We start from the raw sequence: 27,552 nt of genomic DNA on the forward strand, positions 1-27,552 counted from the left end.
ATCCACCCTTTCCTTTTATTATCCTTTTTTTTGCTGAAGCCCTTGATTTAATTACCCTGTTTGGTCAGCACAAACTGTCTCCTTTTGTGACGTAGTTATAAATAAGATTAATCAGTTTTTTATTAGGTCAGTGTTAAATTCAGTCTATTATAAAGTTCCTGATTTGTCAGTTCACGTTGCTGTCCATAGTTCTGCTCCAACTCAAGTACAGTAAGTTGTAGTTACACTTGTGTGCAGTGCCTCCCATCAGCAGTTCCATCCCTGCTTGCTCGGATGATGCAAACCTCAGAGCGTAACTGCAGCATCAAAGATTACCTTCTGTGTTACCCATACCTGCTTCCTGTTCTTTCTTCTAGTTCTGTGCACTAGAACAGCACACTGCAAGGATGAAGAGGTGAAGCACAGAAGCTGCGATCCTCCATCCAGCAATTCCCAGAGTCTTAGAACATCATTTCCTATTCCTCTTTTGTCAAGGTCTGGTTTGATTTGTATTCCCACTGCTCGACACCCGAGGGATTGCAGCCCACACTGCAGCAAAAGTCTCTCTGGTGGCAAATACAGAGGTCAGTCCAGTTTTGCCCTTGACCGTTCACTAATAAATCATCTTTTGAAGATTAAAGGGTCACTTCCCCGTACCACTGTTGCGGGATGCAACATCCCGGAGTTTGGGTTCAGATTAGGGGCTCTGATCTATGTTAGCTAGCCGAGTTTTGTGTAACCCCGCGCACACCCCATGTTTCCCCCTCCCCGTGGTGGTTCGCTCCAGGCTGCCTGCTATTGGAGCTTCCCCCCGTCACTCCTGCAACCACTTCCCGTCCCGTCCAGAGAGTTCCCTGCCAGTCACCCTGATCCCGCAACCCCGTTTGCCCCGGAACCCGGGGTCCGCCCCAGTCCCATCCCTGTTGGTCGCTGTGGTCCACGTCATTGCCACGGCGCTTGTCTCTACTGGGCGGGAGGGCCCCGGTTCCCCTTGACCTGCCCCAAATAATACCCCACGCCGCCGGATCCTCGGCGCCGTTTTCTTCCATGCGGGCGCTAGGAGCGGACCGCGCTTCCACCTAGGAGCCCCGCGGCAACAATAAACAGCTTCAGCCTCCCGCACGGAAGAGCTGGTCATTCCTCGCCTCCTCGCCGGTTCCCTAGCACCCGGTTACAGCGAGCGGCCAGCCCACCCTCCCGGCGCACAGAAGCCGTGCCCGGGAACGAGCGGCGACCCCGGCCACACCAAGGAGCAGCGCCATAGCCAGGCTCTCAGAGGCTGCGTGCGGCCGGGGAAAGCAATGCACTGCCACGTACCACTGTACAAGTTTGGGGAGGAGCTTCCACTGGTCCTTTGAGAAGCGTGAGACCGCTCTTTTTCTGCACTCCTGGAAACTGTTTCAGCTGTTAAAAGTAGCTGAAAGAGACCTTCCCATGCTGCTGTATCATCTTTCCAGGATTTTATTAGACCCCAATCTCCTGTTTTTACCTGGTGCATGTGAAAGTCTAGATGTTTGGGGTAACAACCCTTTTCATCTAAGATCCGTGAAAGAAAGTGCAATTGCCTGCAAATAATTTCTGAGCTATAAGTCATTAGTTTCAGCCACTGGTAACCTCTCCTTCCTTCCCATATAAGGTAACCCAAACCACATTCCATAGGGAGAAACTCCTCTGTCCTTTCTTGGAGCAGTTCTGATCCATAATAATGCTAATCTGGTTTCAATCATTCACTTGGTAATATGGTTCTTAAGAATAGCTTTCATTCCCTCCACACATCCAGAGCTTTGAGGGTGCCACGGGGTATGAAATCTCCAATTTATGTCTAATGCAACACATACAGAATGTTATATTTTTGAAGTAAAGTGTGTTCCCTTATCTGAGTCTATTCTTTCAATTAGCCCATATCTGGAAATGGTTTGTTTTAATAGCATCTTAGCCACTTTGGAGATAGTTGCAGTTGAGATAGGAAAGGCTTCTACCCAGTGGGTGAGGTGATCAACTGTTCCAAGAAGATATTTCCATCTCTGTATTTTGGGGAACTCAGTGTAATCTATTTGCATGTTTTGAAAGGGTCTAAGGGCTAGGGCTCTTCCCTCACTAGGGTGCTTTCTCATCACTTTATTTATCTTTTAACAAATTGAGCATTGCTCAGTCAGTGTTTGGCTACTGTATAGACTCCCTCACAGCAAAAAGTTCTTAAGAATTGATCACACTGAGTGCTTGAGCTCACCAGTGTATTCCTTGGTGTAGCTTAATTAAAATTTCTCTAGCAATTGCTTTATTCATTATCTGCCTCCCTTCCCTGCCCAGCTGTGACCAGAACTACAGCAAAGGGGAAGTGCCTACAGCCGAGGAAAGGCTGTGGTTTGGTATCTGGTTCTGTTTGTTGTTGCTGCCAGTGGTGGTGTTTATTTGCCTTGTTACACATGCTAGTAAAAAAACTGCTACTCCGTTTCCCATATCATTGCCTGAAAGCCCCTTAATTTCAGTTATAATAATTTGGAGGGAAGAGGGTCTACATTCTCCATTCCAGAGAGGTCCCACAGATACCTGTCTTTGCAACCAAGACAATCTGACAATTAACGATTTATTGCCAATTGTTTAATTAACAATTAACGAACAATTGATTAACAACTAACAATTAGTTAATTAACTTAGGTAACTAAAAGGTAAGTGAGAGGTCTTCACTGGAGCTTGGAAGGGTAGCTGCAGAGGTCTCCGGTGAAGGGTGGGAGACCATCAGCAGCAGAAGAGACGATGTTGCCGGCTCCTGCCGGATGCTCCAGCTGACACAGATGCTGTCACTCAGGTGGTAGTTTCCCGTGCACCTGCTTCTCGGGTCTCTGGCCTTGCTCTGTCTGCTGTAACGCAGACTCTTCAGGTTTACCAAGACTCTTCTCCTCCCGGGCTCTGCCTTTCAAAATCACCCGCACCCTCTTCTGAGTTGGCTTCAGGTTAGGAATCCTAGGAAGAAGGGGACTGGTATTAGCCTGACGAACATTCCCAGCCAGCCGCTTTTCTGTCTCCTTGCAGAGCACACAGTGTTGCATCCTCTCTCTGTGCAAGCAGTGAGCAGCAGATTGAACAACTGCACTCGCTGCATGGAGGCTGCAGAGGTGCAAGGACAGGAACATGACCAGTTAAGTGCCTGGGGACCAACTACAGCACACGAGGTTCCATGTAGAGAAGCAGGCCTTGCTTGTCCCAAAGGAAGCAGAGCTAGGGACTGGCTGGTCCCCAGATCTCTCGTTCCAGATTTTGCAACCCTCCAGGAGCTTAATGTTTCATACAGTGTCTTTTCCCAGTGTCTCCCTACCAAGGCCAGATGATGATCTTTCCGTGCTCATGTGGGTGGTTCTGCTGCCTTCTCTGGGGCTGCCTGGCTCCAGGCCCACCTCCCCATCCCAGTCAGAGGGACTGATGGGAGGGTGTTAGGGGACAAACCAGGCTGTGCTTGGTGATGCCCAGCAATAGGACGAGAGGCAATGGGCAGAACCTGATCAGGAAATTCCACCTGAACCTGAGGAAGAACTTCTTGCCTGTGCAGGTGCCAGCTTGACCAGAGAGGGTGTGGAGTGTCCCTCACTGGAATCATTCCAGAGCCCTCTGGACACAACCCTGTGCTCTGGGATGACTCCACCTGAGCAGGGAAGTGGGACCAGTTGACCTACTGTGGTCCCTTCCACCCTGTCCCACCCTGTGATTCAGTGATACCCATCAGTAGCATGAGTTGGCAAAGATGTTTCCCACCTGCACAGCACGGTGGCCTTAAAATTCCCCACACACTTTGGGGAGAACTGCGCATGAAAGGTCTGCTTCTGGCCAGGAGCAAGGACGCCACAGGAGGGGTTGATGGAGAACAGTGGCACGTCATGGGTGAAATCTGGGAAGATTTCCAGGGAGGAACTGACAGGCTGCAGAGAGACATGCTTTTGCTTTGAGCGGCGTTTCTTCTTGGAAGGATCTGGCTGCTTGGGCTGCTGCTGCTGCTCGGAATCCTGCTGCTGCTGCTCGGAATCCTGCTGCTGCTGCTGCTCGGAATCCTGCTGCTGCTGCTGCTCGGAATCCTGCTGCTGCTGCTGCTCGGAATCCTGCTGCTGCTGCTGCTCGAATCCTGCTGCTGCTGCTGCTGCTCTGCTGCTGCTGCTGCTGCTGCTCGGAATCCCGCTGCTGCTGCTGCTGCTCGGAATCCCGCTGCTGCTGCTGCTGCTTGGAATCCCGCTGCTGCTGCTCCAATTCCTGCAGCAGCTGCAGCCTCAGTTCCTGCATCTCCTTATTCTGCCGCTGCCACTGCCACATCCAGTCCCAGCGCCACTGCCGGTCTCGCCGCTCCTGCCGCAATCTGGCTAACCGCAGCCTCCTGTCAGGCCGCCGCTGCCGCACTTTAGGAACTATCTTAGGAGGATGTTCCAGGTCCCACCAGTAACTAAGCAGCAGCTTTCTGCGATGCTTTACAGTTTCATCGGAGAGGAACCGACCTGCAGGGAGGAAGAGGACACCTTTCAAAGACTTATGCTCCAGCAACTCTGCCTCCTGCTGCACGTAGATGGGAGAGCTGGGATGCACTTGGAGCAGCTCTGGCCAAGAACTTTATTCCAGCAGGAAATAGGGCATCTGGAGCAGGGTCTCTGCCTGCAGCACACACTCCTGTGCCAAAGCTTTTAGACAGTGAGAGTTGCTTTTAGACAGTAACTTTGCATTTGCCCTGGAGTGAGGAACTGCACACAGACAGTGGCTGCAGGGCAGGTCACTTGTTAACACAACTGTTTTTCCCAGTCTCAGACTTCTCAAAGAGATGACCTGATGTCCCCCTTCCCAGTCCTGACCCAGCACGTGGCTCTCCCCAGATCCTGGGTCAGTCCTTTGCAGAGCAGAAGTGGCAGAGCAAGAACAGAAAAGGGTGAAAGGCAGAGAGGGACAAGGAGAAAACTCTGCAGCTGCAGCTGGGAAGATGCTGATGAAAGTGGACGTGTGGACAAGGATGAAAAAGCAATTCATGTTTTGGGGTGAAATGCCCTTACGCATCAGAGTGAGTGAGAATGGCTTGTTCACTGGTTCTCTATCTGCGGCATAATCCCAGGAGTACTCCAGGGCTTCCTTCCCTGCGTTGTGAATTTTGAAACTGAAAAGCAAAAAGGAGGAATAAAAAAAAAAGTCCAATAAATATAAAGCAAATAGTACAGTAACACTGTCTGAGGGACTCCTGGTACCACTTTCTGCTGAGGAGCATCTTCTTCCCCAGGCAACCCTGCCACGCTCAGACTGCTGTCCTGGGTGGCCCAAAACAGTATTTCCAAGTCTGGATGTTTAAGAGGAAAGGGCCAACATGGTGCCCAGGACACTGAAGCTAAGGGGCTTGCTCTGGACTTTAGGCCTTGGTTTGACTGCAAACTTATTCTTGAGCAGATGAGGACAGGTGACATGCAGTGAAAGCAAACCCATGGCTTTTCTCAGCAGAAAGGTATGGCAGCATTGAACCTCTCCTGAGCACCATCTCCTGCTTGGCTTTGCGTGCACATAAATGGGCCTGTGCTGCTTTGGGCTGGGGCAGAGTTCTGGGAAGCAGGCACTGGGCCAGCCCTGGGCAAAGGCAGCTCCTGCTCGCAGGGCCCTGCCTGGCCTCCAGCACTCACGTGGCTGTCCTTGTCTGGGAGGGCCGGGTATCCTTGAACTGAACCACCATCGTCTTCAGCTTCAACTGCTTGTGGGCAGCAACGGCACTGAGGTACACCTCGGCCTCCTGGCTGCTCTCCTCCACCACAGTGTGAGCCGGTTCTGGGTCTATCTCGACCACCTGCAAACAGAGAAGGGAGGAATCACTGAGCAGAGCCCAGAAGGTCTGGCTGAGAAGGGGATCTTCTGGCCTCCAAGATCAGCCTCATAGAGGGACTAGAAAGGACCATTCACTTTTACTTCCCTGGAAAGATGACAAAATTGGGACTGCTCTGCTACAGTACTTGTTTCTACCCAGTGATCAAAGCAGTCACTACCACAGCTGCTAATATCCCCATGGAGACTATAGCTGGTTTCCAGTCCCTGTACTTCAACCTTGTAGAGGGACTGACTCTTTTCCTGGTCCCCTATAAATCCAGCAGGTCTCAAAATTTGGTTTAAGTTCCCCTGCTGGAGCTCTGTAGATGGAGAACCCCAAGACTGAAGAGTTCTAGAAAGCACCTTTTTCTTCTTGTCTTAGGAGAAAGTGCTCTCCAGATGTCTTGTGTGGAGCAACAGCCACACTGCTGGGAGCTGGGGATGGGCATTTTGGGATGTGAAAGATCTCACTTGGAAAGTCTCCAACTGCAGATATTCTGATAGAAAAGAGGATGGTTTAGAGGCCTTAAAATGGTCCAGAAACTCAGAAAGAGCCTTCACCCAAGATGAGTGTGCGTGGCAATAGTGACAATAAAAGCAAGAGTCTCTGGAGATGATCCTTCTCCGGACTCCTCCATACTGTCATACCGTGCCTGGGCTACTCCATGATGAGACAGATATCCCACACAATACAGAGACCACAACCAAATTCTCTGGTATCCAGGCAGACAAAACTTGGAGTTCACCAGCATGTGCAGGAGAAGTGGATTTCTCTCCACTTTAAAAGAAGAGACAGAGTGCAGCAGACTTAACTCCTTGTTGGTGAAAAGGCACCAAATGAGATGAAGAAATTTCTGCCACCATAAAATGGGATAAAATCATAAAACATTGTCCCCCATTCAACATGGGCTGCAACACCTGTGCTCGTGGCACAGACTGATGGTTTGTGTGTGGCTGAAGGTCTCTTGTCAAAAGGCTTCCCCTTCTCGTGTGAGTGTGTCTGGTCACTGTGCATCCACCTCTCCCCTGGAATGCACTGCTGGTGAACCTCACAGCTGTCCAATGTCCAGAGGAAGCAGGAGCTGCTCAGCCAGCAGTGATGGTGTTATGGTGGTTTTTTTTTTTTTTTTTGCAAAAGCTGGGTTGGCTTTCTTTGCCATTTTGCTTCTTACCTTCTCTATTTTAGGGAATTTGTCTTCCGGTCTTTCCTGGTGGTACTCTTCCATGAGACAGTGCACATTCGGTCATCCCAGTCAGGAACCTCCCTTTGTGGCAGCTCAAAGTTGATCTTGGTCACCTTACATTTCACAAGGTGCCTCCTGAAGGTGGCTGGGACATCTGATTTCAAAGTCACTGTGATGTCCTTGGCACAGCCAGGATGGAGGTGTCCCACCTAGGGAGAATCAGGGAGTCAAGAGCAAACTGGAAGCACTGCCAAAGGCAGGACTGACAGCACAAGGGACTGATGTGGTGAGCAGCTGTGCCAGGAATCTGCACCTCAGAGTGGATTTATGTGAAGTTTGATAGACAAAAGTATGACCAGAAGGTGCCACCTCCCATAACATGAAGCCTTTTCTGCAAGGCTGGCAGCCTTGGCCCAGCCAAGCCAGCGACTGCCTCTCCTACATGGCACTGGAATGGGCTATCAGTGGTACGTGAGGACTCCCCGCCAGCTCCTGGGAACAGCAGGGCAGGGCTTGAGCAATGGGAAAAGGCAGAGCAGTCCACGCTCACCTTGGGGGAGAACTGGAATGGGGCATCTGCCTCCCACTCAAAGCGCATGACCTTCCTACGGGTGTGGTTGGTGATGGTGAAGGTCCTGCTGCGGCGCTTCCCGACAAGACAGTCCCCAAACTGGAGGTGATTCATTCTGACAGCTGTTAAGGAGGAGAGCAAGGGATCTCAGCATGCAGGGAGCTCCACCTGCCCCCTTCACGTGAACAGACCCCTGCATGTTCAATACTTCCTCCCAGAGGGAGGAAGGCTTGGAGCAAGGAAGTTCCCCAGGCAGTTCCCCATCCCACCACCTTCAGGAAAACATCCTGACACATCCCCAAGCCAGCGACGTGCAGCACAGCACACACTGCTCTGCATGCATGGCTGCCATGCCCACAGGCCACCAAGTCCCGTGGGTGACAGCCCAGGCCTGGCTAGAGGGAGGACACACATGAGCAGACATTTTCCTCTTCCTTGCTCCACCTTGGCAGCTTCTCCTCTCTTACCATCAATGATGTCTTTCTTCAGACTGCTCTCAGCATTCCCCTCCGTTGTGTCTTCCTCTAGGCCATCGAGGGTGAATTTATCCTTGTGGCCTTCACCCACCAGCTCTGCTAGGGTTTTGTTAGAGCAGATGTCCCCCATGAAGAGACAAATCTCCCCTTCCAGACGTCGAGCCCGCGTGGGTTTGAAAATGACATCAAACTCTGTCGATTGCCCGCAATGCAGAAGGAAGAAAGACTTCTTTGGGGGCTTGCTCTCTGCACAGCAATGGAAATCAGAGTTAAGTGATACAGCTGTACAGAGGAAATAGTTCCATAGGATATATGAGGAATAAGAGGTTGAAACCAGCTGCCTTCTAAGCACAGGTTCTATCCCCAGTGGTTCCAGACCATCTTCCTATGTTCACAAGACTGCCACCTCCAGACACATCACCACTTAAGCAGCTTAACCGCAGGCTGATGCCCAGCCCTCATTCCATCTGCTTCCAGCCAGCTCCAGCCATATGCAAAGCTGAGCCAAAGAGTGCTTTTGGCTTCTGCTGGCTGTGTGCTCAAGGGCTGTGTCTGTTCAGGCTGGTACCTTCCCACTTGCAGCAAATACTTCAGAGGGTCCACTGAGGTAGTGACAGTCCCCCACAACTCAACCCACCATGTCTAGAAGAACAGAAGACTTCCTACAACTGGCTAGGAGGAAACGCTGCAAGAAAAGCCCCAAGAAAAGCTTGGGGGACAGAGAGCCCGAGGAACGACACTGTGCCTAACATCTGGCTGCTGCTCAGAGAAGCCAAGAGCAGGGCACACGTTTTCCCTCCGTGCATGATCACACTTCATGGTTAATGAACTTACCGTTTCCAACGGAGTCCTCTTCCACATCTTCAGTGTGGAATATCCTGAGTGCGGAGGCCCTGCCTTTCAAGAAGAACGCTCCATGCTTATCCTCCAGGTGTAACATAAACTGAGAAAAGGGAACCCAGAGCACAACGATACTGGTGAGTACAGGATGGCACAGGGACTGACACCGCAGTGCTGCTGGTCCCGCATGGGAACCCAGCACCTCTCCCACTACAAACAGCACTTAGCACAAAAGTTAAGTCAAACCAGCCTAGAAAAAAGGGTGTTCAGAGGCATCTGGATAGAACTGACACAGAACCAAACAGGACAGAAAGTAATGAGTAGAAGGTAATGAAACCACATCTAAGTCTACTTAAAATGTAGTGAACTGGGAAATCACACGTGTCCATGAGAACAAAAGGTGACCTGAGATACATGTATACATATATATATATGTATGTATATAGATATATATATATATATATATATCTCAAATACTTCCACCATCTTTCTTGTGTTCAACTTAAAGAAGAAAGACTGGATGGAAAATTTCTAAGAACTCCCTTCTTGGAGAACAGATGTCAGTCACTTGCTTAAAAAGAATTTCTGACACCTCTTCCCAGGTCTGCCATGTTTTCTGGGACCCGTCCCCTGTGCCACAAGCACTTGTTCCCAAACCAGACCATCCCTTGAGCAGGTCCTCCTCACCTTGACAGGTATGCTGCCGTTGTTACGGATGACCAGGGGCAGTGTCTCTGAATCCCCCAGCCGGAGCCTCTTGAAGCGCAGCACGGCGTTTCCCCTCTCGCTGCGAGCACTCGGGCACACGACTGTCAGCTGCGGCTCGTGCCCCCTCCCGCTGATGGTGAAGGTCAGGGTTTGGGGTTTGATTTTCACAGAGCTGCAGGAGAGGCACAGAAACAATTTCAGCTGGCACTAACCCATTTCTCACTGGGCAAGCAAAGCAGCAAGGGCCAGAGTGTTTTCCCTGCCTGGTGCCCCTGTACCCCACAACACAGCCCCCCCACCAGCCTCTTCCCAATCCACTCAGGGCCATTGGCAAGAGGAATCTGCTCCAAAGAGCCAGAGCCTTCCACAATAACAGTTAAAAATAATTTCACTTAATTGAATCATGCACTACAGCAGGTAAATGAGGCACCAGATGAGATATGGCAAATCCCCTGGCTGCAGTGAGATGAGACTTATGCAACAAGCAAAAGCACAGCATGAAAGCAAGAAGGCAAAAATACATCATCGTCACCATCAGTAAAGATCATTTCCAAGAACAGTAAAAAAGCAATTGCTTATTAGCAGTTAGACTTTTCTTGTTCCAATTCAGCCACTAAAGGGTTGAGGAAGGGCAAGTCAAAGCCCCAGTACACAGGTCCCAGGGCAGAGGAACTAGGCTCCTCTTTCATACCAGCTCCAATCACTCCACAACAGCTTAATGAATGCCAGGTAATCACAGAGGATCATCTCATTTTACAGAAACAAAGAGGAAATTGTCACTGCTGACTTGCTGGTACAGAAACTGCTTCATCTAAGCCTTTGTCCTTGGAAACCCCCAGCTCAGCTGCAGCACATCTCAGTAACTTCTGGTTGGCCACCTAATTATTTGCCTGTCTTTGTAGTTCCTCATACAGGCTAAACCATCAACCTATTTTTTCTTTTCTAAGAGTTACTGCCTCCCAGGTCATCTCATGCCAAGTACTCTGCCTAAGGCTACTGAAAGCATTAGTGCTAACAAGAGGTCTGTTCCTTCCCAGGGGAGAGGCAGCTATCAGTGAGGCCTCCCCCAATATTTCATAGGGTCAGTTACCCTTTTGGGATGACAAGGGAAGCCGTGAATGTGCAGTTGTAGTTCTGCTCATCTGGCGGGGTGAAGGTCACCGTAGCAACGGCATAGGATGAGCCAGGAACGGACATCTTGACTGGATCCAAATTGAAAATGTTTTTGATAGGGATTTGTTCCTTGGGGGAACCCAGAGAGCAATGTTAGGAGAAAACACCTTTCAACATGACACAGTTTTATACATAAATGCATTACTGAGAACAGCCCAGGACAGTGTGTCTTCCTGCTTCCCTGGGCAGGCTCTCGCCCTCCCAGGGAATGCTGCACTGTGTGTTTTGAGCACTGGCAGCTGCCCCAGCCTATATGGGAGATGGGCACTGCATGGAAGACCCTGCAAATAACCTAGAACTGGCCTTCAAGGAGGAGGAAAAGCCAGGGAGCCTGAGGAAATGCTCTGCTTTAGCCCTGGCATGTCAGTTCATAACATCCCCTCTCTGCGTGTGCTTCCAAGAGAGGTTCAGAAGGATTCCATTCTCCCACTGAAGACCCAGAGGTGTGAGCCAAAGCCTTGCCCGAGACATGCAGAATTCCACACAACTGTTTCCCTGGCTCTGCTGCTCTCCCCTGCAGTTTGACCTGCACTGAGCTAGCCCAGTCTGGGCCACAGGAAGCAATCTGGAAGCATCTGGAGACCAAAACAGGCTCTCACACGGCCCTTAGAGGGTAACCACCACCTTGGCCTCCTGTCCTTACCTTTCCAGGCAGGGGTTTGATGGAGAGGACCACGTCACATGGCAGACTGCTCGCACTATAGATACTGAAATGAGCTACAGCCTCTTGCCCAACCAGAACATTGTTGAAGATGAATCTGTTCTCATCTCTGACAAACAGGCCCGTGCCTTTCACCGACTGCATCTTGTGTCTGAGGTCGGTGCTGCTGCAGATCGGGTACTCCTTGAAGATTAACGTGACATCTTCAATGAGTCCTGTGGACACACCGGAGGGATGAGCATGGAGAAGCCTCCCTGATGGGTTTATCTGGACCCTGCTGGCCTCTCAGAAGGCTTGATAAGCCCTTTCTGCCCGGGTGACTGCTAAACCCAGCCTTGGGTGGGGGAGCTGGCTGTGAGGATGGAGCTCAGTCAACCTCAGCCTTAGAGAGCATTGCTTTCCTTTTATCCTTCCATGCATCCCTCTCAGCCTGGGAGGGATGAGTCCAGGGGTGGACTTGAAGAGGGCTGGAACCTCTGAGGATTTTAAGGTGGGACACCAAGGCTAGCGTGCCTCTCTATCCAAGCAGCAAGTGTAGGTGCTGATCAGCAGCAGGTGTGACCAAGGGAACTGTGGGCAGTAGGTACCTGGGACGCAGGACTCGGCAATCAAGGTAAAGGGAATGCCGAGGGGATTGTCCTTGGGGTCTCTGCCCAGGATGTCAATGTAGAGCTGCTCCTCACATGTCCCCTCCTGCTCTGCGAGGCATTCCACTGTGATCTTCTGCTGGCCCCGGGGACGGATGGAGCCGGAGCAGGGGGACACCGTGAACATGCCAAGATTGAGGTGACCCTGCAGAAAAAGTTCCAGGAGAAGCTGATGGCTAATAGCTGTGACTCGAGCACCCCAGCAAAGAGAATGTCCTGCCTTGGCCTCCAGCTGGGCCCAAGCACCCAGTCCCAGGGCAGGGAAGGATGACTCCAGGGCCCAAAGGCAGCCCCAGGCTGAGAGCAACAAGCCAAGAGGAGCTGCAAATCTGTCCCAAGTGGCAGAGAGAAAGGAGTTTGAGTGTAAAGAATGAAGGTGGCAGCTCTGATCCTTCAATCTCCATAGGTAACACAGGAGAGCAGAAATAGCGGTGAGAAATGACGGGAGAGAGGTAGGGGACTGGGAAGAAGAAAAAGCAATGTTGTCTGAGCTCTGTGGACTGGGAGTTCAGTGGGGGATGTTTTTGCTTCTGTGGTGTTCACAGACCTATGCTGGCTCGCAGCTACCAAACACAGGACCTGCTCCCCTCTGTTGACCCCACAACTCCAGGTCAAGAGCCAGAGAACAGGACTGCCAGGGGGACTGAGCAGACACTGGACTCCATCCTGCAGACCACATCCCACCCTATGGCGATGAGCCCCCAGCCTGGGCACAGCAGCATCTTCTCATATCCCCTGCAGCAGCACTGCTGGGGAGCAGGAGTCACCCACCTGTGTCAAGGAGCTTGATTTCTTTGCTGAGTGCTTTGTAGGCAATGGAGCAGATTCCCCTTGCTTTGAACTGAGAGGAGAAAGCAGAAGTATCTGTCATGCTGAGCTCCCCTGCCTTTCTCTGAGGCCAAAGCTGGCCTTCCTCCTCACAGAGGAAAGCCTTTGTGCTCCTGATGGCTCCCAGAGAGCAGCCTGCAGCTCCCATTGCTGGACCGAGCAGCTCTATCACCAGCTTCATACTACACATGCGGATACCGAGGCCTTTTTCTGCCCCCTCTCCCCAAGCCAGGGATGCAAATGGACGATAGCCCAGGTCTCGTGGCTGCCTGCCACATACCAGCCATGGGGTTGTGCCTCCTCAGACAGAAAGGGTGGTGCAGGGCTTCTCGTACCTTTTGCTTTCCAATGCAGATGCCTCCTTGGGCGCTCGGTGGATGCGGAATTTGAAGCCGAGCATGCCTTTGTTCTCCAGCACGACAGTCTGGGTCTCCTTGGTGCCCTTGATCACGGCACCGAAGTCGATGGGTGAGGCAGGCTCAATGCTGTACTTGCTGTACTCAGCTTTTGCTGACACCATCACTGGGATGTTGGTGACAACCTGGCCTCCTTCACCTGAGCTGGCATCTATCACCTGTGTCCACAGGAAGGGTGGTAAAGAAAGCAAAGAGGCCAGCCTCTACCCCAGTCCCCAGCCTCCACCCCAGGCCTCCAGTGTAGCCCTCCCGGTTTAAGCACCTCCTCCAGAATCAGATTCTCAGCTCCACTTAGGAAGCCTCCCAAATGGTTTTGAAAGACTTTGTTTGTGTAAGTAGGAGAGAGGATTCTCCAGTTAAAGGTGTCCGTTAGACACCTGTCCTGTTTACGCTCCCAAAACACCGTGTGATAACACAGCCTGGCCCAGGCAGCTCACCTGGCAGTACAGGATGGGCTTGTTCTTGAGGAGGATTTCACTTGTGGGGTGGAAGAGTATCTCAATATTCACACTAGGCTGGGAGGCAGTCAGCATGCCTGACTGAGGCTCAACAGTGAAGTAGGATGCCACTTTTCGCATCCCGGGACCTGCACCCTTCAGCGTGAAACTGGGGAGAAAGAGAAGGAATGGAGATCTCTGCAGTTAAAAATATAGGTGCCACCAGCACAGCCAGGACTTTGCATAGGACCAGAAAAAAAAAAGGGAGAATCCAGCTCTGCTCAGGGAATCCTGGATCTTGACAGAGAGTGCAGACAATCACAATGTTACTGCAAGAAACCTTGACATTGAAATTTTTCATTCACTTCTTTACAGAGTCTCAGAAAGATAAAGGAGGTGACCATCCAAGAAAGTCAGTGCAGCTGAGCTGTGAAGAACTGCTGGTTTGGGGCTGGATTCTCTGGTAGAATAATTGAGATTAGAGAGCCCAGGTTTTGTATTTACCATGAGGTAGCCAGCATGGAAACAGATTCTAGCCATTGACAGAGGGAGAATGCAGGCCTGGGAACCCAAGGAAATGCTCACTACCAGGCAGCTGGACTCACCTGTACTCAATGTTGTATACCCCTTTGTTCTTTAGCCTCAGGACTTTCTTCACATTATCCAGGACATTAATGGTTCCAAATTCCAAGCTTCCATCTGAACCTGCAGAAAAGCCACAGAGCGAGGTCAAACACGGTATTTGTGAGCTGCTGCAGAATACAACAGGCCACAAGCTACATGGAGGTCTCGGCACAAAACCCTTTCCAGCAAGTTTCCATTCTTGGAAGTGTTTTCCAGCTACTTGTCTGCCCTTTCTCTTCTCACTCAAAATATCTGCAAGCTTAGTAGCTAAGGAGCTCGGCTCCCATTTCCTCGCTTCCAAGCACAAATCCAATTACTTTATATGCTGTGCTGAGCCTGTGGGCAGTGCCAACTGCCTGTTCACATCACTGTTATTTCAAAGCCCCCAAATCCAATCTGCACATGAAGCTGCACACTTCAAAGTTCAGAGGGGAGAGACTTAAGGCTGTCAGTTCCCTGACAATGCTTTATTTCATGCAGGTTGCAGGGTACGTGCTTTGTGGCATGTATCCATGCCATCCTTGTATCCCATCCCATCCCATCCCAGTGCTTTGGTCGCCCACCTCCCAAGGTAATGCAGTGCGCCTGGACTGCTTTGTTTGGGAGGCATCCACTGACCTTTGGGCATGTCAATGCTCAGAGAAACCTCATAGACCTCTGCAGAGATTTTGATGTTTTCAGCCTGAACAATCCCCAGGACATTTTCTGTATCTGAAACCTGAGGCAGCAAGAAACAAACACTGTTCAGATTATTCTTTTGGTAGGCAGCCTGAAAGTCCTTGTCTCTGCTGGCTGCTTCCCCTGTGGCCTCCCTGGCTTCACAAGCATTGGTGGACTCCCAAGCTTTGCTAACCCGTTCCTCTCATGGGCTGCCCCAGTGGGATTCTCCTGCAGTAAAAAACCCTATCAGCCCAACTCTGCACTCCTACAGCAGGGAATGCTGCTGCTAAAGCATCCTTGGGAGGCACAGGGGTGTAAGAACAAGCACAAGAAGTGTGAGGTGTCTCAGAGCAGGTGGCATTGACAACCCTCTCCAATCACCTAGCCCCCTCTCTGAAATGCAGCCCCTAAACCATGGGGAACAAAATCCCACAGGGAGAGTTTGTTGCACTATGCAAGAGCTTCAGACAAAGTCCAGGAGGAATGTCGAGCTCACGCTGCAGTCTCTACAAACAGACAACAACCTTCAACCATTCACAGGGACAAGGTGGTTGTGGTACAGGCTCAGGATGCAGTGTCTGGTTATCTGGGGGGATGTGGATGCACTGCACGTTCTGGCAAACGCTGTGCAGAGGCAGAAGTTGGGGTCACAGCACCCTTGTGTCTGTCAGGTGCAGCTCTTCCTGACCCTGTCCCTAGGAGCACACGGCTGCTCACAGTCCCTCTCACCTCTAGTCGGAGGGTCTTCTTAATGCTGCCAATCTGCCTGGCCTTGAAATGCACTGTCACTTCAAACTCTGAGCGGGGATCAATGGTGCCTTTATCTTGGGACAAGGAGAAGTCCTCAGCAAGGTCATCCAGCCCGCTGAGCTGCCAGGCCATGGGCAGCAGGTTGCCGTTTCTCAGGACCAAGGTCCTGCTGTCAGTCCTGCAGAGACAGGAAGGCACTTGGCATCAGCTGCTGGATGCTCACACCAGCCTCGCCACTGAATGCAACTTGGAGCAGCTCCATCCGTGCCCTGGAAACCAGAGTCAAACGTTTTCTCTTTGTCACAAGTTCTGGAGTGCTTGTGGGATGACTGACCTGTGCAGAAGCAGCTTGCCAAAAGACAGCTCCAGGGGGCTGACCTCCAGCTTCACGTGCACCCCATGGCAGCACAGGCTGAAGACCACTGGGTCCGGGTTCTTCCCAATGCTGCAGATGAGTTTGTCTTCCAGGAAGCCAGGGGAAGTGGGGTATGCCCAAATGGTCAGCTCCTGGACCCAGCCCCACAGGAAGAAATCAAAGAGCTCTGGGTGTGAGCAGGAGGAGCAGCCCCTGGGCACTTCCACGGTGCCTGCCCTGCCTGCCCTTCTCCTACCTGCTTCTCCTTTGGTTTCAGTGCCATGCTGGGAGGGTCCAAAAGGAACGTCTCTGCTTTCCCATCATTCTCAAAGGAGAACTGGACCTCTACGTCCATGGGGGAGTTGTTGAGGATGGTTATATTCTCCGAGTTGCTGGGACAGTTCTGGGCCTTGTACCTGTCCACAAAAGGGGAAAAGGCTGCAGAGCAGACTGTTGCCTTTGCCACACACCGAGGAGAGCACCCTGTGCACCCGAGGAAGTGGTGCTGGAAGACCCTGCTCTAACAAACAAGAGAGGGAAATGGATCCCAGTCAGGGGCATGGGCGTGTGCTCATCCTTGCTTTACTCAGATGCCTTCCCCTGGACATGGTGCCTCCAGCCCAGAAGCCTGATGATGCTCAGGCCACTTCAAGAGTTTTTAATACAACATAAATTCAAATTTCTGCCTAGAAAAATAACAGTACACCAGGCACATGAGTTCTTTTCCCTTCTTCCTTGGGGTGCCTTCCCTGCAGGGTATAAAGAAAGGCTTTTGGAAAAAGAGTTTAGCTAATCTCTTTCATAAAAGTCATGAAACTGCTTTGGATTTCATGGGTTAGCTCAAAGTCTGAGAAAGAAATATAAAGCATCAATTCCCAAGAGGAATGCAAAAAGATAACAAATGACCCTTCTCTCAGGTGTGGAAATGACTTTGGAGTGCAAGGGTTAAAGAGGCAAACAGAAATCCCAGACCATCCATCAACTTGGCTAAAGATTGTCTGTTTTCTTAAACTATTTCAATTTCATTTCCTTGGGGTGTCAAAGTAGACCTAGCCCTCCAGAACTCCCATGGAGACAAGAACTTAATGTGAATTTTTTTTTTTTTTTTTTTAAAGCGACAGTAAAAGTAGAAGTACACAATAGCTTCAATGGCAACGTGTTTAGGCAGACTTTATCCAGCAGTGAGGATGCAATGTCATTACAGGAAAATTTAATTCTTGCTGTACGTTCCCCCCGACACCCACTGGCAGGTCAACCATAAAATCTTATTCATAATTACAGATTAATGAAAGGTTTACAAAACCATCTACAGAATAATTGCTCGATCAGGCTACGTGCAGAGCTCAAAGCACTTCAAAAACCCCCCTAAAGTTCATTTCCTATGGGTTGAAGCTGGCATGTGGGGGGACACAACAGTTGTCCCCCAAGTCACCTTTGGACTGGCAGCAGCATGCGGCTCTGGCCACCAAGGCGGCCACCAAGGCACCCACTGGGCAGGCAGAGCAGCTCTGCCAAGGCTCATTTGCCTATATCTGCTTAGGTTCACACATCTGTGGTCCTTCAAACCCATGTGTCTCCCAGGACTCTGCCGGGGACTGCCCTGGGTTGTGCCACCAGGACAGCCTGTCTCTCCAGGTGTGCCCAGAAAAGTACAAGGCCCAGCAGGGAGCACATACCAGTCTCTTGATTTCCCACACAGCAGCGGCCCAAAGTGGAATTGCTTTGTGCTCTCAACATATTCCTTGAAGATGATTTCATCTTCCTCCATGGTCTCCCTCCACTGTGGAAACACCACCCTGGGCAGGAAAGTGGGGAAGGAGGAGCTATGAGATGCTCCAAGCAGGAAATGTAGTCAGAAAGCCATAACCCTTCCTGCAGGCTGAGGTACCATCTGCCTTCCCAGCTCCAGCACAGGAGGAGGTGCTGGGTGACCTCAGGCAGCACGATCTGCCCAGGCCAGAAGCCCCAAGGGGCAGCCCTGGCTGTGGTTCAGGGGCAGCTGTGGTGTGGGAGGCTGCCAGGGGCCAGCCTTACCGTGGGTTCTGGCTGATGCTGGGGTACAGGCCGGTGCCACGGCAGGGCAGCTCGTACTGGCGCTTTGTCTGCACGAGCTCAAACCTCAGTGTCTGCTCAAACTTCCCTGGCTTTTTGGCGGAGAAGTGGACCTTCAGTTCCACCTCACCGTGGGCAGGCACTATCCACCGGTACCGTTTCAGCCTGGCAATTAAAGAGGAGGCTTACAGACGCTGCTGAGGAGCAAACACAACAAGGAGGGTGCACTCGCCATCCCACGGAGGCACTGGCACGGGGTCGCTGTGGAGCTGGGGATGATGGACCTTGTTTGGCAAGAGGACCAAGAAGGAGAGGCATCGCCTCCTCCCGTGCAGCTCACCTGAGGAATTCTGTGGGGACTGAGGCACTTTCCAGTGTACCTTTGGATCTTGTTGCAGAGGAATCCCAGGGACTTTCTGTTCTCCGTGTGGAGATCTGCTTCTCCTTTGCAAAGCTGTCTCTGCTGGCTGCTTTACCTGTCTTTGGTCGGCCCTCGGCAGAACTGCCCTTCACATCAGGGGCCTTGGCCTAAGGGGAGAGAGAAAAGGGAGGGAGAGGTGAGCCCTGAGACATCCCTATCCTGGAAAGCAAACTGGGGGTTTGTTCACCAACGGAAGAGAGAATAAATAAATAAGTCCACCTGCCCATGGACTTGGTCTTCCTTGTTGGTGTTTGTTTTGCCTAGGACACTCCCCCTCACTCAGACCCTCTCCTCAAAGGAAGTTGATGGTTTTAAGTGATTTTTTTCCCCTCTTGTCTTACAGAACTGCTCTGTCTCCAGCAGAGCTGTCTCTTTTGTCCCATCCCTGACAGAAAGGAGACCTGCAGACACAGGGCCCCATCACATCTTCACTACCTCTCCACCATGATCCTTTTCCATCCAACCTGTCCCCCATGTCCCCATCTAGCCTGGTCCCTGCCCTGGCACCACTGGAGCACCCACCAGACTGTCTTCCACAGCAGCACCTCCCGGTGCCCCAATGGTGAAGGGCTCCACGCGCTCTGCAGAGGCCAGCCGCTCCTCTGGGTACTCGACTATGGAGAGCACAGCAGCAGGGGGCAGGGGAGGCCCGTCGGGATGCAGTCCCACATGTTGCAGCACCTAAAACAGAAGGGAAAACCCTGCTTATACTTCTGTCACCTTCATCCTCACAACTCCTTCTTTAAAGGCACTGAGCTTCTGACAACGGGGTTTTTAATTTACATGAAGTACAAGTGCTTTGTTATGCCCAGTGGGGTGAGCAAGCTCCAGAGCAGAGTCAAGAGCTACAAGCAGGACCGGGAGAGAAACCTCCCAGGTGACTCAGCTGAAGAAAACAATGGCTGTGAGCTGCCCTGTCCTGGGGCCGTTTATGACTTCCAGGCTGGGAAACTCTGAACAGATGGGATACTTGTACACAGAGCACTCCCACTTCCTGCCCATCTGAGGGAAGGTGATAACTTCCCCATCCACACAGATGATACAGAGTCATTGTGGAACATCATCAGGGACCTGGACAATGGCTCTGTGCCATTATCACACAATGCTCCAGGGCCCAAGACCACGACAAGCTCAAGATCTGAGCCTCGCAGGGTGTTACCTCGTCTTCCGTTGGCAGCGTCCCATCCCTCAGGATCTCCCTGATCGTGGCCTTCGGATCTGAGACCTGGATGTCCAGGCACGGCACCCCGACATGCTCGTCTCTGACTGCCCCCTCTGCAACTTCGCTTTGCATCTCCAGCTGAGATGACTGAAGACTCCTTTTTTGTTCAGCCTTCTCCACCTTCTCCTGAGGCTTATTGGTCTTCTGACCTTTCTTTACAGGTGAAGACTGGGAGTTGTTTTCCTTTGGGATCACAGGTAACTGCATGGTACCCTGAACCCTGTCCCAGTAGGAGGAAAGCTCTGCAACGTTCTGCTGTGATGACTCATAGATCTGAAACCTCAGGATCAAATTCTCCATCTCAGATAGGTCCTCTGGGATTTTGGTTTCCCCCTTCTTTGGGGCCTTTGGTTTCCCCTTCTCTGGGGCTTTGGGTTCCCCTTTCTCTGGGATTATGATTTTGCTCATCCTCGGGGCTTTGTATTTCCACTTCTCTGGGATTTTGGTTTCCTTCCTCTCTGGGGGTTTGGTTTCCTTCCTCTCTGGGGGTTTGGTTTCCTCCCTCTCTGGGGGTTTGGTTTCCTCCCTCTCTGGGGGTTTGGTTTCCTCCCTCTCTGGGGGTTTGGTTTCCTCCCTCTCTGGGGGTTTGGTTTCCTTCTTTTCTGGGATTTTGCTTGTCTTCTTTTCTGGGATTTTGCTTTCCTTCTTTTCTGGGATTTTGCTTTCCTTCTTCTCTGGGATTTTGGTTTTCCCCTTCTCTGGTTTTGGAGGTTGCTTCCCCACAGAGACACCCTTCTTTTCCTTCTTCCGCTTCTCTTCCTCCTTCTGCCTCTCTTCTTCCTTCCGCCTCTCTTCCTCCTCTAAGGCTTTTGCCTCCTCCTCAAGCTTTTGAGCCAGCTGCTTCAGTTGCCTTCAGCAAACAAAATAGAAAAGATCACTGAGAGTCACCACCAGAAACTCGGGCTCACTAGTCCTCGCTGGCCCTGCACTTCATTCCTTGACCCTGAGGCCAGGCAGAACCGTGAGACCATTTCCCTGAATTTTCCTCAACCCACAGAGGTTGGGAACATCCCAAGTGAGGGGATTGGTGGAAGGGGACCTCCAGGACCAGCCAAACCTAAGCCTTGCCATCATAAGGTCTTGACTGTGCAACCTCCCTCTTAAGGCACAGCCAGACACCTCCAGCCCACTGCCAAAGGCTGATCCACCAGCTCTCTGTGCTGATGCCTGAAAATGCCCTTTGTCTCTTTGATTTCCCAGTTTAAAGCAGATCACAAATTGCTAACGTCTGCTTATCCCTCCTACAATTCTTACTCAGCTCATTCAGCCCCCTTCTCCCTGGGCATAGCCTGCTCCTTAATGAGACCAATCCTATCAGTCAGAAAGCAAAGGCTGCAGAAACTCCTCTCCTGCAAGACAGGCTCTTGTCAGCCAGATTTCCTGCTGGAACCTGCTGTGACTGAGGCCAACTAGTGCTGTCTGCCATGGAAGCTATTTGAAGCAGCCTCCTCCGTCTCCTCCCCATGAAACCAACTTCAGCCTGGGCTGAAGGAAGTCCTGATACACAGGCTTGCTTCAAGCAGCCTCCCCTCCCAGCTGCACACTTTGCCTGAGCTGGGCTGCCTTGCTGGAGCAGAGCTTCTCCTGTGCTTGCCTACTGCTGCAGCTGAAGGGGAGCCTGAAGGACGTGAGCTTTTATGGGTGGTGTCCCACCATAAGGAGAACCCTGGCAGATCGGCATTGCAAGGACTTCATCTGTGGCAGGACCAGGATCCAAACCAAGGTTTGGTCTGTGCCCCACACCTGCCCATACCACAATCCCACGGTTTTGGTGAAGGGAGATGATGAAGAAGGTGCCAATCGACATCATGGACTTAAAGACACTTCTGCAGGCAGTGCCAAGGCAAGCCCAGAGCCCAGGTCCCTGCAGGCAGCATCTAAGCCAGGAGGGCTCACCACTAAAATAGAGAAGAAGGAACTTCTTCTCAACAGAAGAAGATCCTTCTTCTTTGGGAGCCAGGGAGCTAAGAGTGGCCATCCCTGTGTTGCTTCTGGCCTTTGCTACCCAACACCTCTGAGCTCAGAGTCCTTGGAGCAGGGAAGCCCTCCAGGGACAATGACCCACGGAAGAGCAGTAACCCATGGAAGGCTTACTCACCTCTTCCTCCGTATGCGCGCCCATTCCAGGAATATTTTATCCACTTCTGCTTTCTTCTTCTCAGGGAGGGCGTCATACTCATCCTCAGTCATTTGCAATAAAGGTTTTCTCTTCCTCTCAATAGCTTTTTCCCACTGCAGTTCTTTATCACAAACCAGAGGAGAAACCATGAGTGACTGCAAACAGACCTGGGTGCTCTGGGTCAGCTGCAAGGATTCACAGCTTTTCCTGACCCAGCCTGTCATACCAGGAGATATTGGGGAGCTCATATCCCTGCTCCAAAATTCAGACAATCCCCCAAACTATGGCCAGGCAGTGAGGTCCTGGGCTTTGCCTGGCTTAAGTGCAACAAGGCTGAGGAGAGTTGTTTGTCACTGAGCTACAGTAGCTTGCACTTGTGCCCAAGCTTTTATGTCAGACATTAAGGTGAGTCTTAAAACCTCCGATCTCCTGCAACTCTGAGAGGAGTGCTGGTTACACTGAGGCAGAAGGTGGAAAGATTAATAAAAACATTTCTTACAAGCTCTGCTGCAAACCCAGATACACAGAGATAAGGTTGAGGGCTTGAGAAAGAAGATTTGAGAGGAATGGAGATATCTCACCTTTCTTCTCTCTTTCAGCTTCAACCCTGGCTTTCCAAGAAGCATAATCCTGATGCAGGTTCAATATGAAGATGTGACGACGATTTTTGACAGCTTTGAGTACACAGAGAAGAGAAGATTCCAGGCTGCTTGCAAAGAGGCTTTCCAAGCCATCAAAGACCACTCCCTTGTAGCAGTCTTTACACTGTGAATAAAGGGAAGAGCAAGTCAGCCATTGCACGCGGGGGGCTCGCAGCTGCACCGTAAACCCAGATGTCACCAGCTATCCTTGTTCCAAGAGCAGCTTGGATCTGTCCTTAGGCTCTGCCAACTAAGGTCAGCTGCAACTTGCCCCAGGGCTCCCTGCACACAGTCCAGGATCCTCCAGCAGCACGTACAGACCTCCTCCTCTCCGAGTTGTACCCCAGGGCTGTCTCTCCGGAGCAGGAATGTCTCCTTTTCCCCCACCCCACACACCTTCAGCCTCTCACTGAGGATGTCCACCAGCAGGTCCTCGGGCAGCACACAGCTCAAGCAGTTCAGCTCTTCCCCATGACTGCTGCTGATGTTCAGCTGCTGCGGCGCAGGAGCAGTGGAAACTGTGAACTGCAATGTGAACCATTGTAAGGAAAAGAAACCACGGTGGAAAGCCCTGAACAACTCCCACTGCTGGGCTTGGAGCTGGGGCTCCTCCCTGGTGGAAACTAGAACAACCCTGCAGTGCAGGCTGCGGGCTCCAGGGGATGGTCCTGGAGGGCCCATGCCTTGGGCAGCAGACAATGCCTTGGGCTTGCAAGCCCCCAGTGCAGCCTCCCAGCACTTTGCTCACTGCCTGCAGCCACACTAGCCAGGACTGCACTTTGCCAGCAAACCATTGGGAGCCAGTGGAGCTGTCTGCCAGAGCACATTCCCAGCCCAAGTCACGGCACTATGGACCCACATACCAGGCCCTGGCTGGCACAGAGCCTCCACTGTAAGCAGCCCCTGCCCATCTCAAAGACAATGCAAAGGTCCCAGACATCAACCAGGGCAGATCATGTTTACCTTGGTGTCCTTTTTGTCGAGTTTGCTGCCTGGCTCCTTCTTCTTTTGTGCTGAAGGGGTCTTGCCTTTGGCATCCTTCTTGCTGATTTTTTCCCCAGAGGCTTCTTTATTCATGGTCAGAGACTTTTCACCTGCACAGGGGACAGATGGTTCAGAGGGGCTTTGCAAAGCAAGCAGGCACCTTTCACTGCAATGGGCACAACCTTGGGAAGGAACGTGGCACTTTTCCCCAGTCTGCTGGGCACTGGGAGCACTGTTTCCCAGAAGCAGCTCCTTCCCTTCTTCTCTTACCAGCAGGTAAAGCACACCATCCCATATTTGATTTTAAAGCCAGCGCTGTGTCCCTCCTAACAACTGTGCACGCAGGCGACGCTGCTCGCACAGCAGTTCCCCTGCGGATCGAGCCAAAGATTCGTCCTCCAGGAGCATTGTTGCCATAAACTGCACCCATCCTGCATTCTCATGTGGAGACCTGCAGCCCTGCCCCACTTGCATCACCTGTCTCCACTGAAGCTAAATCCTCCTGTGGGAAAAGCCCAGCTGGGACCCAGACTCTTCTCCCTTCCACCAGCTCCCAACCCAGCCAGGTTCAAAACTGAGCAATGCAAAACTTCCCCCTGCACCGAGCCAGGTCTGGCCTCACCCTGCAGAGCTCAGGGTACCAACTGCCCAGGAAGTTTCGTAGAAGTCTCCAGTCTCACATAGAGAACAGCCCAACATGCAGGAGCTGTGTAACCTGACAGTGGGCATAGGTAAATCTCTGGAGAAAAGAGCTCATCTGGAGCATGTCTCTCATTGGAAATTCCTCTGGGAGGCTGTCCTTCCCCTCCTCTCGTTTGCGAGGTTACACTCATAGTCAGTCCTCTTGTGCTTAATGAGCCACTTCAGAAGGTTTTTTCCTTGTGCATGAGGAGCAAGCTCAATTCAGCTTTGAGGAAATATAAAATATTTGGGAAGGAGACAGGCGTGCTTCACCACCCCTAGAAAAACGAACATGTGCCCAGAATGGCAGCAAAGGGGGCTCTAAAAGAACCTCTGACTGAGCCCTTCCAATTGATTTCCTTTTTTTGTTTTGTTAGGCTAGCCAGTGATGCACTTCAGCCATGTTCCCCTAAGAGAGCCAAGGACTGAAAAACTGCTGCTCTGAGTAAGCAGAAGTGGACAGTCATGGTGGGTTTCTCAAGCACTGGCTCTGGGTCCTTGCCAGCATTACCTTTGTCTTTGTCTTTTGTCTCCATGGCAGCCTTGGTGCAGAGCTCCCGGGCACAGAGCCCTGCTGGGCTCCCATCGTTGGCCATGGCCTCTTTCACCACGGTGTCAATGGACACGTAAGCAGCGTCATAATACTGACACAGGCCTGCTGCTATCTCTGTCTTTCCTGAGAGAGAGAGGGGGACTGCTTGGTGACACTGGCACAGGAGGCACTACAGGGACTACAGGCCCTGGAAAAATCTCCAACAAGATTTCAAAGTTAAAAGGGCAGTGGGACAGCAAGTGTCCCTCCAGGGGAGGCCATGGGGGAGGCAGCTGCAGCGTGGGTACAAGCTCTGAAGTCTAGAGCCAAGAGGATCATCTCCATGTCCTGTTCAGCTGAGGAGTTTGCCTTAAGCACCATGGCCCACCAGGATGCGTTCCTCCTGCTTGCCCCTCTCCCTGCAGCCCTGGGATGCAGCTGACATACCTGTCCAGGGTGGCCCATGGAGGATGACAACAATCCCTCTGTGCTGCTGCGCTTCACGCCTCTCTGAAGACGGGTCAATGCCCAGGTGGCGCATGACAGCCCGAGAGATGGGACTGCCAGTCACTTTCAGCATGGACTCAGGACAGAATGTGAGAGTCCTGTGATGTGCTGCAGTGCAAACCAGGGGGAAAAGTCAGCCTCCTGCCTACATTTGATCCTCACCATCCTCCCCATCTCCTCAGATCCCAGGAAAGGAGACTTGGTGAAAGCAAGATGAGCTTGTTCTTTTGTTGCTAGGAAGGTGCAAATATAAAAGAGCCAGTGATATTAGACCTAGTCCTGCTGGCTGAGGAACTGCTCCAGTCCTAGTCTTTGTGGCTAAGGGACACAAGGGAATATCCTGATTATTTCCCCAGTCTATAGCAGGCAGATAGGAGCTTGCTTTGTCTACACTCAGGGTTGGTAGAGGATGCCACAGCCCTTCAGCCAAGAGTTCCTCCACCAAGCTGGGGAACAGGCAGCTGCTAAAAGCATGGGCTTGCCCTGGAGAGCAAGGTGACAGAGAGTTCAGGGTGTATGGGCTGGAGTCCCAGCTGTGACCACAGTCAAAACAGACACCGCCAAACCCTCACTGTTTTTCTGACCTGGTGCTGCCTTGCCCTTGGCCTTGGCCTCAGCCTCAGCCCTGGCCTTGGCCTCTGCCATGGCCTTCAGCTCTGCCTGTTGAGCCTTCGGCCTCCTCTGTGCTTCATGGTCCTCCAGCACCTCTGGGGGCAGCGTCTCACCCACGGCACGTGGAGGCATAAAAAACCACTTTTGATACTCGGACCCCACTGCCATCCGCAGGATCTGTGTGTGTAGGGAAGAGAAGCCATATGCAAGATTCCTTTTCTTGCCTTTCATCACACAGACTCAACAAACCCATTTTCTGTCTCCTCCCTTCCTCCCAACAACATGAACTCTTTAGTTTAGGTCCTCCCACAGCATGTCAGCAGAGTTGGCTTTGCCCTGGGGATTGCCTCCATCTCCCTGGCACAAGCCTGGGAATGCTGCAGTGCTGTGAAGCTTGGGCAGCATGCACGTGGGGACCAGATCTGCCTTCTCACCTTCTCCTCCTCAAGGTACTGCTCATCAAAATCCAGGGAGTAAAACTCAATGGGGAAGTTGCATGGGTTCTTCACCACCACTGTGGCCTCCAGCCCATCACTGTCCACCAGCATCCATCCCATCTTTAGTGCTGGGGGGCTGAACTCCAACCGTGGCTCCAGACCTTCTCCTGAGAGGTGCAGCTTTAAGTGACTGCTGCTCCCACAAATGTTAAGCTCCAGCTCATTCCTGTAAGAGCTCTGAAAAGAGGAAAGTGCAGAAAACACATCCATGAAGTCCCAGGTGACAGGACCCCAAATACCACAATGCTTGCCCCAAGGTCAGGGTGTTATCAGTCCCTCCAAGGTGAATGGAAACTTCTGCTAGGGACTACAGCATCTGTAGTAGTCTGGGTCTGAGTAACTGGGATGAATCCTGGCGTGCACTGTAACTGGGTATTTGGTAGCAGATGGATGTACGACGGACTGTCAGGTGTTTTCACCTGGTCACGCAGGAGTGCAACGCTCATGGGAAGGGCCCTCGGGGTTACAGTGTCCAGACACAGTCCTGGCACTGCTGCATCAGGCAAACACCAGCTCCAGGAAAGAGGCAAATGAGCTCTCGCTGGCTAGAAATAAGGGTCATCTTCTCTGCTTAGTGCTCGGCTCTGGTCAAAGCCAGACAGAAGATGGTTACATCTCTTGAGCAATTAAAAGATCCCTGGGACTGTTTGTGGGCACAGAAGCACTTGTGTCCATGCTGGTACACACTGCCAGTTTCCGAGACCCAGCGGCCACAGGTAAACTACTTTTGGGAATGCTCCATCCTTTAAGTTGAATCTCCAGCTGCATGGCAATGTGCAGGCAGGCCAGAGCCCCAGGCACTGCTGGCAGCACACCACTATAGGAGACTGTCCTGCCATGCCCAGGAAGGTGTGTGGTGGCTGTTTTGTCTGTCAGTCCTGCAGCAGGATGAGCCCAGCCTGGCCATTCCAGGATTATCCTCTGTGAGTGGGCAGCTGCTCTGCACCGAGTGTTGCAGCTGCAAATACAGCCAGGCAAGGGGGAGGCTGAGGGGAGCTGGACACATCCCCCCCCATGTGCTGAGGGGCAGCCTCAGAGCCCTGGTGCTCTCTGTACAAGCTCCCTGCGGGCATTTCAAGCACATCTCATGGGAGTGCTCTGTGTGCTGAACTGAGCCACGCAGAGTACGGGGCTTGCAGAAAGCTCCCTGTGAAGGCAGAGCTC

General features: G+C 51.8%; 1 pseudogene; it reads right to left on the reverse strand.

The window, feature by feature from the left end:
* Window positions 1-2,552: 2,552 nt before the first annotated feature.
* LOC128793757 (hydrocephalus-inducing protein homolog) overlaps window positions 2,553-27,552 on the reverse strand; it is a 69,751-nt pseudogene continuing 44,751 nt past the window's right edge.

The sequence above is a fragment of the Vidua chalybeata genome, chromosome 11 (assembly GCF_026979565.1).
Source record: "Vidua chalybeata isolate OUT-0048 chromosome 11, bVidCha1 merged haplotype, whole genome shotgun sequence".
NCBI classification, from domain to species: domain Eukaryota; kingdom Metazoa; phylum Chordata; class Aves; order Passeriformes; family Viduidae; genus Vidua; species Vidua chalybeata.